The 15,746-nt window shown below is 41.8% G+C and overlaps 1 pseudogene; it reads right to left on the reverse strand.

The window, feature by feature from the left end:
- Window positions 1-10,370: 10,370 nt before the first annotated feature.
- LOC105607260 (keratin-associated protein 3-3-like) lies at window positions 10,371-10,962 on the reverse strand (annotated as a pseudogene).
- Between the last annotated feature and the right edge of the window lie 4,784 nt (window positions 10,963-15,746).

The raw sequence follows: 15,746 nt of genomic DNA on the forward strand, positions 1-15,746 counted from the left end.
ATTAGCTTGCCTAGGCAAAATGATTGATAGTAATTTGAGAAGGATCTTGCTTCAAACCCATTTAGGACTGCTAGGCTGCTCTACCATTTGTAGAATAAAGGCCAGGTTCAGAATTTCAGTTTCTGGAGGGGAAGACCTGGAGAAGATAAGTACCTCCGAGGTGAAACTCCATTCTGACTGTTGGACTGCGCTGCCCTCAGTCAGTTCAGTTCAGTTCAGTCGCTCAGTCGTGTCCGACTCTTTGCGACCCCATGAATTGCAGCACGCCAGGCCTCCCTGTCCATCACCAACTCCCGGAGTTCACTCAAACTCATGTCCATCAAGTCGGTGATGCCATCCAGCCATCTCATCCTTTGTTGTCCCCTTCTCCTCCTGCCCCCAATCCCTCCCAGCATCAGGGTCTTTTCCAATGAGTCAACTCTTCGCATGAGGTGGCCAACGTACTGGAGTTTCAGCTTCAGCATCAGTCCTTCTAATGAATACCCAGGACTGATCTCCTTTAGAATGGATTGGTTGGATCTCCTTGCAGTCCAAGGGACTCTCAAGAGTCGTCTCCGACACCACAGTTCAAAAGCATCAATTCATCAGCACTCAGCTTTCTTCACAGTCCAACTCTCACATCCATACATGACCACTGGAAAACCATAGCCTTGACCAGATGGACCTTAGTCAGCAAAGTAATGTCTCTGCTTTTGAATATGCTGTCTAGGTTGGTCATAACTTTCCTTCCAAGTAGTAAGCATCTTTTAATTTCATGGCTGCAATCACCATCTGCAGTGACTTTGGAGCCCCCCAAAAATAAAGTCTGACGATGTTTCCACTGCTTCCCCATCTATTTGCCATGAAGTGATGGGACCAGATGCCATGATCTTCGTTTTCTGAATGTTGAGCTTTAAGCCAACTTTTTCGCTCTCCTCTTTCACTTTCATCAAGAGGCTTTTTAGTTCCTCTTCACTTTCAGCCATAAGGGTGGTGTCATCTGCATATCTGAGGTTATTGATATTTCTCCCAGCAATCTTGATTCCAGCTCGTGCTTCTTCCAGCCCCGCGTTTCTCATGGTGTACTCTGCATACAGGGCTTCCCTGGTGGCTCAGATGGTAAAGCGTCTGCCTGCAGTGCGGGAGATCTGGGTTTAATCCCTGGGTTGGGAAGATCCTCTGGAGAAGGAAATGGCAGCCCACTCTAGTATTCTTGCCTGGAAAATCCCATGGATGGAGGAACCTGGTAGGCTATAGTCCATGGGGTCGCAAAGAGTCGGAGACAACTGAGCGACTTCACTTTCACTTTCACTCTGCATATAAGTTAAATAAGCAGGGTGACAATATACAGCCTTGACGTACTCCTTTTCCTATTTGCTCACCTCAATATCAGTCCCAAGTCAGAGTGGATGGTGAGCGAATTTATCACCACTTGACTGGTAGGCAGTGACTTTGTTCTCACATTTTAAAGCAATACACTCTTTTTAGTGCCTTGTCAATTTTAGATTTTTAACTTTTCACAGATAATAATGCTTCTGCAGAAATAAGGTAAGGAAACCAGCTAGTTATCTTTTTCTTTTAACCAGAGTGGTGCTTGTGAACTGTGTGCACAGATAAGCACTCAAGAGTCAAGAATCCCTCTGGTTTCTTTCTTTTTTCCCCCCTCTTCCTTTTTCCCAAAATCTATGTTTGAAAACTAATAATGACATATATACCATTGACATTTTATAGCTTAGTATTTCAGCCCATGTGACTTTTGCCTCTCGGGGGTAGACAGGACAGTATCATTTTACAGGTAGAGGCTGAAATTGAGAGAAGGAAACAACTCTGCCTAAAGTAACTGTCTGGTAAGGAATACAGCCATTTGCTGAGTTATACTGATCTCCAAAGCATCATTTATTCCACATATCATGTGTCCTGAATGCTTACTTCTCAGGCTGATCTAAGAACATAAAACAAGCTGGACATACAGCAGAGTCCCCTTGAGAAGGTCGATCAGTGGGAGACAGACACAGAAGCAATCAGTTCAGTTCAGTCGCTCAGTCGGGTCCAACTCTGTGACCCCATGGACTGCAGCACGTCAGGCCTCCCTGTCCATCACCAACTCCTGGAGCTTGCTCAAACTCAAGTCCATCGTGTTGGTGATGCCACAGAAACAGATCATCATTAGTCCATGGGGCACGAATAGCACTGAAGATTTAGGAAGCTCGGAGGAGGCATACTTAATAGAGTAAAGGACGAGGGGGTTGGGCTAGGAGCAATCAGGAGCATCTTCTTGGAGGAGGTGCCACCTATACTGAATCTTAGAACAGATTAGAATAAGCAGGTCCTAACCTTATACAATCTCATTATCACCGTGAGGATGAGATAATGATATGATATTCACACGTGTTATATACAATAAGTAATTAAGAAACGAGGCAGTGATACAGCTAGGCAGTGGCTCAAGCAGATGACCTGTAGGAAGTACAGCATTGTTACCTCTTGCTAAGAAACAAAAAGTTGTAAGATTCTCACACATATGTCTCTCCCCTCCGCGCGGTCCTTTAACTGGGCCACCTCTTGACGGTTCAGCTCTGCCTGCAGGCCTGCTAGTCTGCTTTCCTCCCACACATCACCTCCCGTTGGATTACAAATTTCCTGTTGTGCTCCTGTACTTTTCAGAACTCTCCTAAATATTCAGTTTAACCCTGTTTCGATGATATAAATAAGTAGAGGGAACTGAAACAAGTTCCCAGGCCTGATGTGTCACTAAGGTTTGCTTTGATTCTATGGCTTAATTCAGGTGTCTCCTAATGTGTCTGTGGCCTTTTAGGGGTGAGTGGGATGAAAGGAACAGGTTAGAGATTGAGCCACCAGGGCTTCCCTGGTGGCTCAGATGGTAAAGCGTCTGCCTGCAATGCGGGGGACCCCGGTTTGATTCCTGGGTCAGGAACATTCCCTGGAGAAGGAAATGGCAACCCACTCCAGCACTCTAGCCTGGAAAATCCCATGGATGGAGGAGCCTGATAGGCTACAGTCCATGGGGTCGCAAAGAGTCGGACAGGACTGAGTAACTTTTACTTTCACTTTCATACACGAAAGCACTCAATCTCTAACCTGTTCCTTTCATCCCATTCACCCCCAAATGGCCACAGACAGATTAGGAGGCACGTGAATTAAGTCATAGAATCAAAGCAAACCTTAGTGACACGTTAGGCCTGGGAATTTGTTTCAGTTCCCTCTACTTACTTATACCATCGAAACAGGGTTAAACTGAATATTTAGGAGAGTTCTGAAAAGTACAGGGACACAACAGGAAAATTTGTAATCCAACGGGAGGTGATGTGTGGGAGGAAAGCAGACTAGCAGGCCTGCAGGCAGAGCTGAACCGTTAAGAGGTGGCCCAGTTAAAGGACCGCGTGGAGGGGAGGGACGTATGTGTGAGAATCTTATACTTGTCCCCAAAGGCCCCCAGTCTAGGCATTGCTCAACTTCTCCCTTTTAGTAAGACTGTGCCCCTTCCCGCAAAATATTCCATCTCCATTCTAACGGCAGCATTGTTTAGAAAATTAATCCAATACTTATATTTACCTAGACTGAGCGGTCAAGTCAGAGTCCAAACAAATATCATTGGGGTTTAAGAAAACCCTCAGAATCTTAAGTAAGCTTTCTTCACCACTCCTTTACCCTTCTCAAGATTAAACAAACCCATTTGACCTTGTCAGAGTGGTCATCATCACTTCTCACCTGTTTTACTCCAAATAACCTCATACTTGGTCTTCTCGACCATGTTCACCTCAAGACTGTCTAGCCAGGGCTCACAAACAGATGGACAAAGATGCACCTTTTTTGGCCTGCTTAGTGTCCGCCACCTCTGAAACTTAGGCAGTGTCATAGAAAAATGAAAATTTCCCATGTCCCTTAAAAAAATGGAATAACTTGGCAGCCCTGAGTCCTATTCCCACATGGTTACAGGGGTCACGGTCACAGGGTCATTACTGTTTTTGTTGTTAAGTCGCTCAGTCACGTTCAACACTTTGTGACCCCATGGACTATAGCCCTCCAAGCTCCTCTGTCCGTGGGATCCCCCGGGCAAGAATACTGGAGTGGGTTGGCATTTCCTCCTCCAGGGGATCTTCCCGACCCAGGGAATGAATCTGAACCTCCTGCATCTCCTGCATTGCAGGTGAGTTCTTCACTGCTAAGTGACCAGGCCAAAATGACCCTTTAGTTCTTTCTTTATTTTTATAAACTTTCCAAATCATGTATTTATTACTTTAGAAGAGTATTAATTTAAAAATGAAATAATTTGTAAAACAAAGAATTAATTCTTCCCATATTTCCATTGCAAGGAAAAAGTATACTTTCATCAAGGTGCTGGCCCCCAATTTTTTTAAATTAATTAATTTATTTCAAATGGAGGCTAATTACAATATTGTGGTGGTCTTCACCATACATCGACTTCAATCAGCCACGGGTGTACATGTGTCCCCAGTCCTGAACCCTCCTTCCTCCTCCCTCCCCATCCCATCCCTCTGGGTTGTCCCAGAGCCCTGGCTGTATATATATTTTTATTTTTTCAAGCTGTCAATATTTTTATTGATCCCAATACCTGGGTTGGGAAGATCCCCTGGAGAAGGACATGGCAACCCACTCCAGTATTCTTGCCTGGAAAATCCCATGGACATTGGAGCCTGGCAGACTATACAGTCCTAGGGTCACAAAAGAGCTGGACATGCCAGAGCAACTAAACAACAGCGACAGCAATGGCCCTATGAAGATTTCAATATTTTAACTTTTATGTATAGATAAATTATTTTGCCCAGTTAATTTTCATTGTACTCTACTCACTGACTCCCATCTCTGGTGATGAAAATTCCATCCCTCCTGTGCTTAGAAGCCTTTCTTAATTCACCATGATCAGATAAGATCTAGTCAAGTAACTAGAAACCACATTAGATCTCTTAAGCAGAAGAGTTATTTTGATACATATGTATTGAAAGTAACCAGAGACCTTTGAAATTTTGGCCAGATCATATCAATCATCTACCCATAATTCAGATAAAACCTGAATTATTTCCCAAAGAAACATCTGCGTCTTTTTATATTCTAAAAGTATCTTCAGCATCTGCCTCTCTGTTATTGCTACAACTTCATACTTATGTTCTTCCCATCACTGATTCTGCTATAAGCACACGTATTTTTTCTTCCCATTTGATGTTTTACTAACACTTTTTTCTTTTCTAGTTTGTCACTAGACAGTGACATTTGGCACTGGTTATCTATATCATCAAGAATGTTCTTCACCTATACAAATGAAAAAAATTGTTTTTTTATAATTTATCTTCCTGATGATATCTAACTTTAAATTTTTTTAAAAAATTGTGATTTACCTTTTAACTGGTGGGAAATTGCTTTACAATTCTGAGCAATACGTATTTTACATTTTTATTTACTTATTTATTGACTGTGCTGGGTCTTCCTTGCTGCATGCAGGCTTCTCTTTAGTTGAGGCAAGGTGGGCTCCTCTCTAGTTGCGGTGTGCAAGCTCCTCATTGTGGTGGCTTCTCTCTTTGCCCAGCATGGGCTCTAGGAGCGCAGGTTTCAGTAGTTAGGGCACATGGGCTTAGCTGCATGTGGAATATTCCCTGAGCGGGGATTAAACACTTGTTGCCTGACTGGCAGGCAGCTTCTTTACCGCTGGACCACCAGGGAAGTCCCCGTGAGGTCCTTTAAGTGAGTCCTTTGTCCCAGTTCTCTGAGATTTTTGTCACTCCCAAAGTGTCCCTGACATAAGACCAAGTGACATTTACATGTCTCATCTTGACTGCAGTTTTCCTTATACCTTGAATCCTCTTCATTCATTTATTATTTCATGCTCACAACTTGGATCCACATGAGTTTTCAATACTTATATGATCTTTCTAAAATTTGGACCTGGTCATGCCACTTCTCAGATCAAAATTCTTTGGTGCTCTCACCCCCTCCACCTCTTTATCAGTGGATGAAGCTCCAGCTTCTAGCTGATCTGGGTTCTTTTCAGTCTGCCTCTTTGATCCTTATAACCATTCCCTATCTTTACCCTGGAGAAGAAAATGGCAGCCCACTCCAGTATTCTTGCTTGAGAAATCTCATGGGCAGAGGATCCTGGCAGGCTACAGTCCATGGGGTCGCAAAAGAGTCGGACACGACTTAGCAACTAAGCAGCAACAACAACTTTTACTCCTACCCTTGCTCCTGCCCTCTTTCCCCAAACTTTGTACTCCAGCCTTACTGTATTCCAGCTGTAGGAATGATTCTCATCTTTATGCATCTGCAGGGGCTGTTCCTATTGCCTGGAATGGCCTTCCTTCTCTCTCAATCTCCTTGCTTTTGAAGATACAGTCTTTTCAAGTGTCTTATCCCCCAAGAAGCCCTTTGCTCCATTTTCTAAACTCAATACATACCGCTATTGCAGCGCTTTTGTAATATACTACTCCTGTAATGTAATTGTTGGTTTGTCTGTCTCTTTCTCCTGTACTGTAATATACATAATGTGTACATATTGCACACTATTTGTACACATAGTATACATACTATACACTACGAAATCTTGCTAGAATCAGAGTATATCATTTCTGACTTGAAACTCCAATGCTTCAAACTTACTGATGCAGGAAAGGGCTTGGCATGGAAGTCAGGCACCCCTGATTTGATGTCAACTTTACTACTCACTGAACTTGTCAAGTTCCTTAATCCCTCTGTTTTTCAGTTTCCATATCTATAAATTGAGACAAATAATTGCCATATTATGAGATTACTATGAGGATTAGAGATATTTTGTATAAAATGCCAAGTACAGTGACTGGTACATAACCAGGCACTCAATAACTGGCAGTTGATATCACAAATAAATGAATCAAGAAAAATACTGCAGACTTAAAAGATGACCCATCTGAAATATGCTGTGTGGACCAAAGTGAAAACAGTGAAAAGGAAGAAAGGTTATATAAACACAGAGTATAAACATAGCGTCTACGCAATTAGGACAATGTGGAAAACACTTTTGGTTTGATTTTTTCCCCTTAAACTCCTGACAGCTTTTTAAAAAAATTGAGATATAGCTGACATATGATATTATTTTAGTTTCAGATGCACAACATGATTTGATATTAGTGTAAATGTTTGATATTTGTATTCAAAATGATCGTCGCAATAAGTCTAGCTAACATCCATCACCATACGCAGTTAACAAAAAAAATTGTTTTCTTGCGATGAGAATGTTTAGCATCTACTCTTTTAGCAACTTTCCAATATATAATACAGTATTATTAACTATAGTTGCCATGCTATATTTTATATCCCCAGGGCTTATTTATTCTCCTGACAGTTTTTAGTGAAAGACTTACTTATCAGCTGGCAGAAATCTGCAAATAATAGGCAGCTCTGTATATAAAATAATGAATATGATGAAAAAAAAGTGAAAGTGTTAATCACTCAGTTGTGTCTGACTCTGTGACCCCATGGACTGTAGCCTACCAAGATCCTCTGTCCATGAAATTCTTCAGGCAAGAACAGTGTAGTGTTCCCTTCTCCAGGGAATCTTCTCGACCCAGGGAACAAACCCAAGTCTTCCGCACTGCAGGCAGGTTCTTTACTGTCTGAGCCCCCAGGAAAGCCCATTATTGCTAATTACTGCTTACTTGTCATACAGCTGACTTCTTGAAGGTGTATGTGAGGTTTTGTTTCGTTTTTGCATGTGTGAATATTTGTGGGTGGTCAAGTGTTACAGACCTATACCATGGGAACTCTATAGCTCGGTGGTTGGTCAACATGGCTGAATCCCCATGAAACAGCTGTGCTAGTATAACAGCCTGGTTATAGCTTGTATTTATCCCCAAGCTGCAAACTCCTGGAGGCTGAGAACTGTATTATTCATGTATGTTTTCCCTGAACATAGTATAGAACGTGGTATGTAGTAGGTGTTTAATAAATATTTATTAAGTAGATCAAAGGATGAATTGGGAGGTTTACTACCCATGTGTGTGTTTATAAATGTACGATATATTTATACATACACATATACGCACACTTTCACTCTGATTCCCGGGGTCAGCTTTCCCTTTAGTCTGGCTTGAGCCATATGCAGACTAGGGTTGGTCCCTGGGTATAAACTTTATTTTTAAAACAGTCTGTAAACAGCTGTATCCCAAAGAACTTTCTGTGATGATGGATATATTCTATTCTTCATTGTCCAGTATGAGACTAATGGCTACAGAACATTTGCAGTGTGGTTAAGTGATTAAGGGATCGAATTTTCAATTTTAATTTTCATTTAATTAGCTACTTGTGACAATTGTATTGGTTAACACTGGTAAATAATCTCCTATGTGTCATCTCTATGTATTTTTCCAGATCATATTCAACTGATATGTTCTGGGTTACACTTTTTTGATGGGGCTTGTATGTGGAGTCGTAAGACTTTCTTAATAGTTTAATACCACTTTCTAAATAAAGTAAAAATATTTGCTGACCATCTAGTGCTTGGCAATATTGCTGGCATTATGGAGAATACAAAGTCCCTACCTTTGTGTTGCTTCTATCTATGCTGCTGCTGCTGCTAAGTCACTTCAGTCGTGTCCGACTCTGTGCGACCTCATAGACGGCAGCCCACCAGGCTTCCCCGTCCCTGGGATTCTCCAAGCAAGAACACTGGAGTGGGTTGCCATTTCCTTCTCCAGCTTCTATCTATGAGGAAATGGAAATGGAAAGATCGAGCATTAAAACAGAAAAATGGACTACGCAGCCTTGGGTATGGCTCTGCTAAACATGAGATTAAAATCGGTTAACACAATCCTGCTTCACTACATGGAAGCAATCACACAATATACTGTTAATGTAGAGGGTAGAGAACCTGGACATGTAAAATCTACAGGCCATAAAAAAATCTGTTTAATAGTTCTAAGAGTTTAGGATCTCTGATGGTGTTCACTAATATATGGTTTCCACAAAAAAATATTAACTGCCAAGTGGAAAGCCGAGCTTGCGAAGAAATTTAGTTGTTATTTATTAAACAAGTGCTAGTGTTATGCCAAGAAGACTCTGCTGAATGAAAATTATTATTACAGCTTCCACTTGATTTTTTAAATAACTCTCTCTTAATTTTTATTTATTTATTTTTGGTTGTGCTGGGTCTTCGTTGCTGCATGTGGGCTCTCTCTAGTTGCGGTGATCAGAGGTTACTCTCTAGTTGCAGGGCCCAGGTTTCTCATTGTGGTGGCTTCTCTTGTTGCAGAGCATGGGTTTTAGGGCACCCAGGCTTCAGTAGTTGCAGCATGTGGGCTCAGTAGTTGCGGTTCCTGGGTTCTAGAGCACAGGCCCAATAGTTGTGGCACACAGGCTTAGTTGCTCCTGGGCACATGATATCTTCCTGGATCAGGGATCAAACCCATGTCTCCTGCAGGCAGATTCTTTACCACTGAGACACCAGGGAAGCCCAATAACACTCTTTTAAATCAAGAATCCTTCAGTTTGAGTCAGGGTTGCAACGCAGTTCACACATTTTTAAAGGGTATTTTTTATTTCCGAGCTCCTTTCTTGTTCCCTAGTGCAATGCCATGCTGTCTGTGAATGTGGAGGGAAGACACCGCACAGGTGCTGGAAAAGTCAAGTTCCTCTCCCTCCCCTCAAGGAACTTAAGTGAAGACGTGAAGTGAAGTTGCTCAGTCGTGTCTGACTCTTTGCGACCCCATGGACTGTAGCCTAATCAGGCTCTACCGTCCGTGGGATTTTCCAGGCAAGAGTGCTGGAGTGGATTGCCATTTCCTTCTCCAAGGGATCTTCCCAACCCAGGAATCGAACCCGGGTCTCCCGAATTACAGGCAGATGCTTTACCGTCTGAGCCACCAGGGTATAACAAGGAACTTAGACTAACTTCAAAACAGATGATCATATCACAGGTAGAAGGTGGGAACTTATGAGGTCATAATAACTGTAGACTTTAGTTGTATTCTTGACTGTGGTTCAGGATGGTGCAAATATTTTCTTCCTCTTTTTAAATCAGGTACTGTGATACTGGCCAGTCACTGGTAAGGTATAATGGTGTACTCTTTCAATAAACTCCTCATTGTCCAACCTGCCTGTGTTAGATGAGTTTTGCTAAATATTAATCACTCTTCACCTGGTAAATAGTTAAGTTGTCAGAAAAAGCCTGATATCTTACTATGAACTACATGAGTCCAGTTTTCCTATAGGTTTCTAATGGGCACATCTGATTCTACAAACGTTATATAATGTGTGTGAAGACAGATTCATAACATTAAAGACAAGATAGCACCTACAGAAACCACTTATTTATTTGTTGTCACAGAAATAAAGTTTATTGGAAAACCCATCAAGAAATTTCTTTTTTCTCTATGAAAATACTCAGTATAAGAAATGGGATCTTGGAAGCAACATGACCAAGAAAATACAGTCTGAGGTCTGAAAGATATCAATACCTTTGATAATAGATGACAGTCACCTGCCCAAATGAACCAAATGGCGCTCAGCCAAATAGCCAAAACAAATTTCTTGATTTTCTTTCCATTAAGATGAAAGGTAGGTTGCCCATATCTAGGCGATCTGATCTGCCTCAATGTCTAATAAATATACTGAGGCAAGTGAATGCTGAAGAGATAGCTTCCATATTATCACCAGACACTGAGGGAAGCAGCCATCTGTCAGCAGCAGCTTGGGATGGAGGGCTCATCCCAGGGCTGAGTGAAGGATATGAGGTTGAGGGTCTCCAGGCCTAGGGTGGGCTGGGAGGAGTGGAGCAGGAAGCAGGTGGGCACACAGGGCCAAGGAATGTGGCATGGTGGGGGGCAGCTGTCACAGCAGCTTGGCTCCGGTAACCAAACTGCATGTGGGCAGGTGCTGGGCAGGCTGAGTCCACATAGGCAGCGTTTATCAGAGGAGCAGATGGTGGTGACGGTGTCAGTGGGGGACACTGCAGCAGCAATGGGAGGCACAGAAAGCCATGGCGGTGGGAATCTGGTTTGCTTTTGGAGAAACCCTTTACTTTAAACCTCTTAGCCTATTGTGGTATCCAAGTTTAAATTATTGGGTTGGCCAAAAAGCTCGTTTGAGTTTTTCCATATAAATGGGAATATTTTGCATCATTTAAAATTTAAAGGGTGTGATACACTAGTTTAAATTTCATGTCTGCTAATTAATTATGAAATGCTTCAAGACTCTAATGCAAAGTTTTGAATGTAACAAGTAAAACTTGAATATGAATAATCAATATTTCAAAGTTTAATAGTGCTCCTCCATGGACAGTGTGGAGTCAGCAAACAGGAGACTCACAGAAGTTTCTCCCTAGAGGGACTCTACGAATCTTCCAGTCTGCTCTGCTTCATTTATAGATGAGGAAACAAACATCCAGAGAGATGGTGCAATTTGCCAAAGGTCCCCCAGCTGGTTACAGTGACAGTACCATGCCCAGAAGTGAAGCCTGCACCCTCCTATCCAGACTTCATTTCACTATGAACAATTCATTGACAATTTACACAATATGTATAATTTCCTAAATAAGATTTAGCAATTCAACTCCAGATTTTCTTAAGCTCATTAAATTGCTCAAAGTAGCTAATGAAGACTAACCTATGCTGAGCTCTTCCTGTGCTTCCAGTCCTGTCCTCAGAGTTTAGACTATCTCAGTGCATTTTCCCAACAACCTCACGAGGCAGGTATCATTTTAGATGTAAATACTCTCAGGCACAGAGAGATACATAGCTTGTGCAAGATCAGTTCAGTTCAGTTCAGTCGCTCAGTCATGTCCGACTCTTTGCGACCCCATGAATCGCAGCACGCCAGGCCTCCCTGTCCATCACCATCTCCCGGAGTTCACTCAGACTCACATCCATCGGAGTCCATGATGCCATCCAGCCATCTCATCCTCAGTCGTTCCCTTCTCCTCCTGCCCCTAATCCCTCCCAGCATCAGAGTTTTTTCAGCCAATATGCTATCTAACTGGGACCGCAGCCCATGTCTGTCTGATATTTATGTTTGTATTTTTACCCAGAATTTGAAACATCCTCCCTTCCTACTGTGCATTTCTGTTAGTCTATATGAAAGTGTACTAATTCTTAGTAATTTGTAGGTACTTGTAACTTCTCACATTTTTGTAAGAAGATTGAAAAATGTATCACAGTGTGTTTCTTGCTTCTTTTATTAAATTGGCATTGATTTTCTATACAAAAAAAAAAAAAAAAAGACGTACATGAAATAGCATCTTGAGTCCACTGAATCTAGCATTCCTGCCAGTTCTTATCTCTTCACTAGTAACAACCCTTCAGTATCTTCCTTCTCACTGGAGGCAGAAGCCAAAGTCCTTACAAAACCACTGACAAGGCTGCTGGCAATCTGCACCTCCCCTCAACTCCCTGCCTATCTTCCCCCTCAGGACTACTTACTGTTCCCTCCACCTCTTTGAGATATTTACTCAAATGTTACCTTACTTCTTAGGCTCCCCAGACTACCCCATTTATAACTGAAAAACTCCCCCAACCCCAGCATACCTTGCCCCTGTCCTGTTTTACATTTCCCTGCCATACTTGTTACTTTCTCTATTTTAACTTATTGGCTAATCATCCCTAAGAGAATGAAGGCATAATTACATAGTTCACTGCTGTATTCCTAGTGCTTAAGAGAAGGTGCTAAAAAATATTTGCTGAGTGAACTTAATGACAAAGTATATCCAGGTATGTGCCTCTGTTTCAACTTCAAAATGTAAGCTACATATTCTGAGCACCCTAACTCTGTAATGCCCTGTCGTAGATCTATTACCTATGGGCAATTCACTAATTATTTTGTTTGTTTATTGTTGAAATTAATTTTCCCCCTCTTCCACTCTGTATTCTTGGTGGGCTCCAGGATTTCAAAAAGGGGGAATATCAAATTTTTGATAGATCCCTCAGCAATTGAGAGAAAGTGATCTGTACTTTAACTGGTCTCTGTAGAACAGAACTATCATGACAGCATTAAAAATATAAGAAGAAAAACTATTAGGAAAGTGAAGTCACTATTTGTATTTTCAAGTGGTAAAATAAAATATTGCTTGTAAAAAGGACAAACAGCAAGATGATGGCTCTTTGAGCATTTGTTGTTGTTGTCTAGTTGATAACTCGTGTCTGATTCTTTGCGACCCCGTCTACTGTAGCTCCCAAGCCCCTCTGTCTATGGGATTTCCCAGGCAAGAACACTGGAGTGGGTTGCCATTTCCTTCTCCAGGGGATCTTCCCAACCCAGGGACTGAACCCCTGTCTGCTGCATTGGCTGACTGGTTCTTTTTGAGCATTTATAAAAGGTTTTTCTGTTGAACGTTGTCTCGGAAAGCCCAGGGTAATGAAAGAAGCCTGGGGTGGGAGGAGGACCTGGGTTCTTGGGCCATGTAATGAGCAGACTGAGGATGATCTTTGTGATACAAAGCTCTTGACAAAGCCATAACAAAGCCATGACATTTTCTCATGCCCATCTAAAGTTATTCAGTTCAGTTTAGTCATTCAGTCGTGTCCGACTGTGTGTGACCCCATGGACTGCACACGCCAGGCCTCCCTGTCCATCACCAATTCCCAGAGTTTACCCAAACTCAAGTTGATTGAGTCAGTGATGCCATCCAGCCATCTCATCCTCTATCATCCCCTTCTCCTCCTGCCTTCAATCCTTCCCAGCATCAGGGTCTTTTCAAATGAGTCAGCTCTTCACATCAGGTGGCCAAAGTATTGGAGTTTCAGCTTCAACATTACTCCTTCCAATGAATATTCAGGACTGATCTCCTTTAGGATGGACTGGTTGGATCTCCTGGCAGTCCATGGGACTCTCAAGAGTCTTCTCCAACATCACAGTTCAAACGCATCAATTCTTCTGTGGTCAGCTTTCTTTATAATCCAACTCTCACATCCATACATGACTACTGGAAAAACCATAGCCTTGACTAGACGGACCTTTGTTGGCAAAGTAATGTCTCTGCTTTTTAATAAGCTGTCTAAGTTGGTCATAACTCTTCTTCCAAGGAGTATCTAAAGTTATATTTCATGTTTATTTTTACAATTGATTTAACATACCAAGAATAATTGTTATAAATTGATATTTAGGTATATAAACTTTATTTTCACAATTTAGTTTTCCCCGGTAAACAGAAATTGCTTTCATGTCTCTAACATTTAAATATGAAGTCATATCTAAGGACACATAAACTTAAATGATCACCATAATTACTATATTTAATTCTGATTCATTAGGGGACTAATTACTTATTTTGTGAACATGGAAGACCCCCTGCAATTCTTTTCCCATTTTGAACAAGGGCAACGAACTTGAAAAGTTCAAATTTCAGTTTGCTACTTGTTTGTAAGCTCTAAGGATATTATAACCAAAGGCTAAAATGAGTTTTTGGCAGGGTTTGGAAGTTCCTATTTTGGGTGCTATCCCTCTGCCTCCATCAGCTTGAACTGAGAATTACTAGTACTATACATAATCCATTAATTTCAACTCAAATCATTTCACAAATGTTAATATTTCATCTTCATCTATGACAGCACTGTAAAATACAAGATTCTTAAAAGCCATTGAAGAGAACTTAAAAAATAAAATTTATTAAACTGTACTATGGGAGAAAGTTAAGTGTGTATTTTTCTAAATTTTGAATTAAAATTGGGACAGCCTTGTGCCAGCTAAAGCACGAAGCAATATAGTTGAGCTTAGACTAGACTAGACCACTGGCTAGCCACTGTGCAGATTCTCTGGGGTTTGAGACATTCATGTCTATCACATATCTAAATTCTGGAAAACTGGAAGAACATTAACACACCTCTTAATTTAGTAAAAGGAAAAATTAAACTTCTAAGACACACCAAAATCACATTTTTCTTTGAGAGTGATATTTTTCTTTTCACAAAATCACAGCCTTTTTTTTTTTCATTAGCTTTTATTAGAGCTTTGGCATAATTTTGTCAAAAGTATATCCACAGGAATAGAATCAAAGTGTGTGACCTAGCTGGGGTCTTATCCTCATTGTTAGTTAAGGGGACTTCATAACTGCATGACCAGGTCCTAAATTGGACAGAATAAACCTTACAGGAGGTCTGTCTTCTTGGTAGATGTAAAGAAAACACAGAAATGCAATTCTGAGGCTAACTTCTTTGGCCATTAGTACCATAACAAGGCCTGTAAAGTCCGCTTTGCAGTATGGAGTGGAGGCCACTCTTCAAAAATAAGCATGATCTCCCAAACCCTGCATCAGAGGTCATGGGAGAGACAAAAGAAAGGCCCTTCCTGAGTCTAAAATTCAACTCCCAAGTTAGGATTCAGGAAAATTAAACCAATTATTAAGCAGAAGAAAATCTCCTGCGTATAATGACTGTCAGCTTGTACAAATCAAATCAAAATTTTAAGGGTTCTAAGCAAATAGCTGGAGAAACAGATAAGATAAATCTAAAATGGAAGAAGAGGTGGCGGATTCCAGCTGAAATTACCAAGTTGAAGATGAAAGCATTTGGGTAGAAGCAGCCTCCTGGCCGGAAGGCAAAGAACATAAACGAATATTGCCACCAAAGGGCTGGAAAGGCCAATAGAGGCTGCAGCGGGTCGGTTTAACTGAAGGCGGTTTCCACCTCCTCCATTAGCTGGGCCCCAATTGGAAGCGCAGTGCGCGGCGCCGCGCTCCCGGCCCGCCGCTCGGGCGGGGCGGGGTGGGGCGAGCGCGGGCGCTCTGCCGGCGCAGAGGCGGGGCGGCTATATTACGTGCGCGGTGCCGCCCCTGC

Source organism: Ovis aries, chromosome 12, assembly GCF_016772045.2.
Source record: "Ovis aries strain OAR_USU_Benz2616 breed Rambouillet chromosome 12, ARS-UI_Ramb_v3.0, whole genome shotgun sequence".
Classification (NCBI taxonomy): Eukaryota; Metazoa; Chordata; class Mammalia; order Artiodactyla; family Bovidae; genus Ovis; species Ovis aries.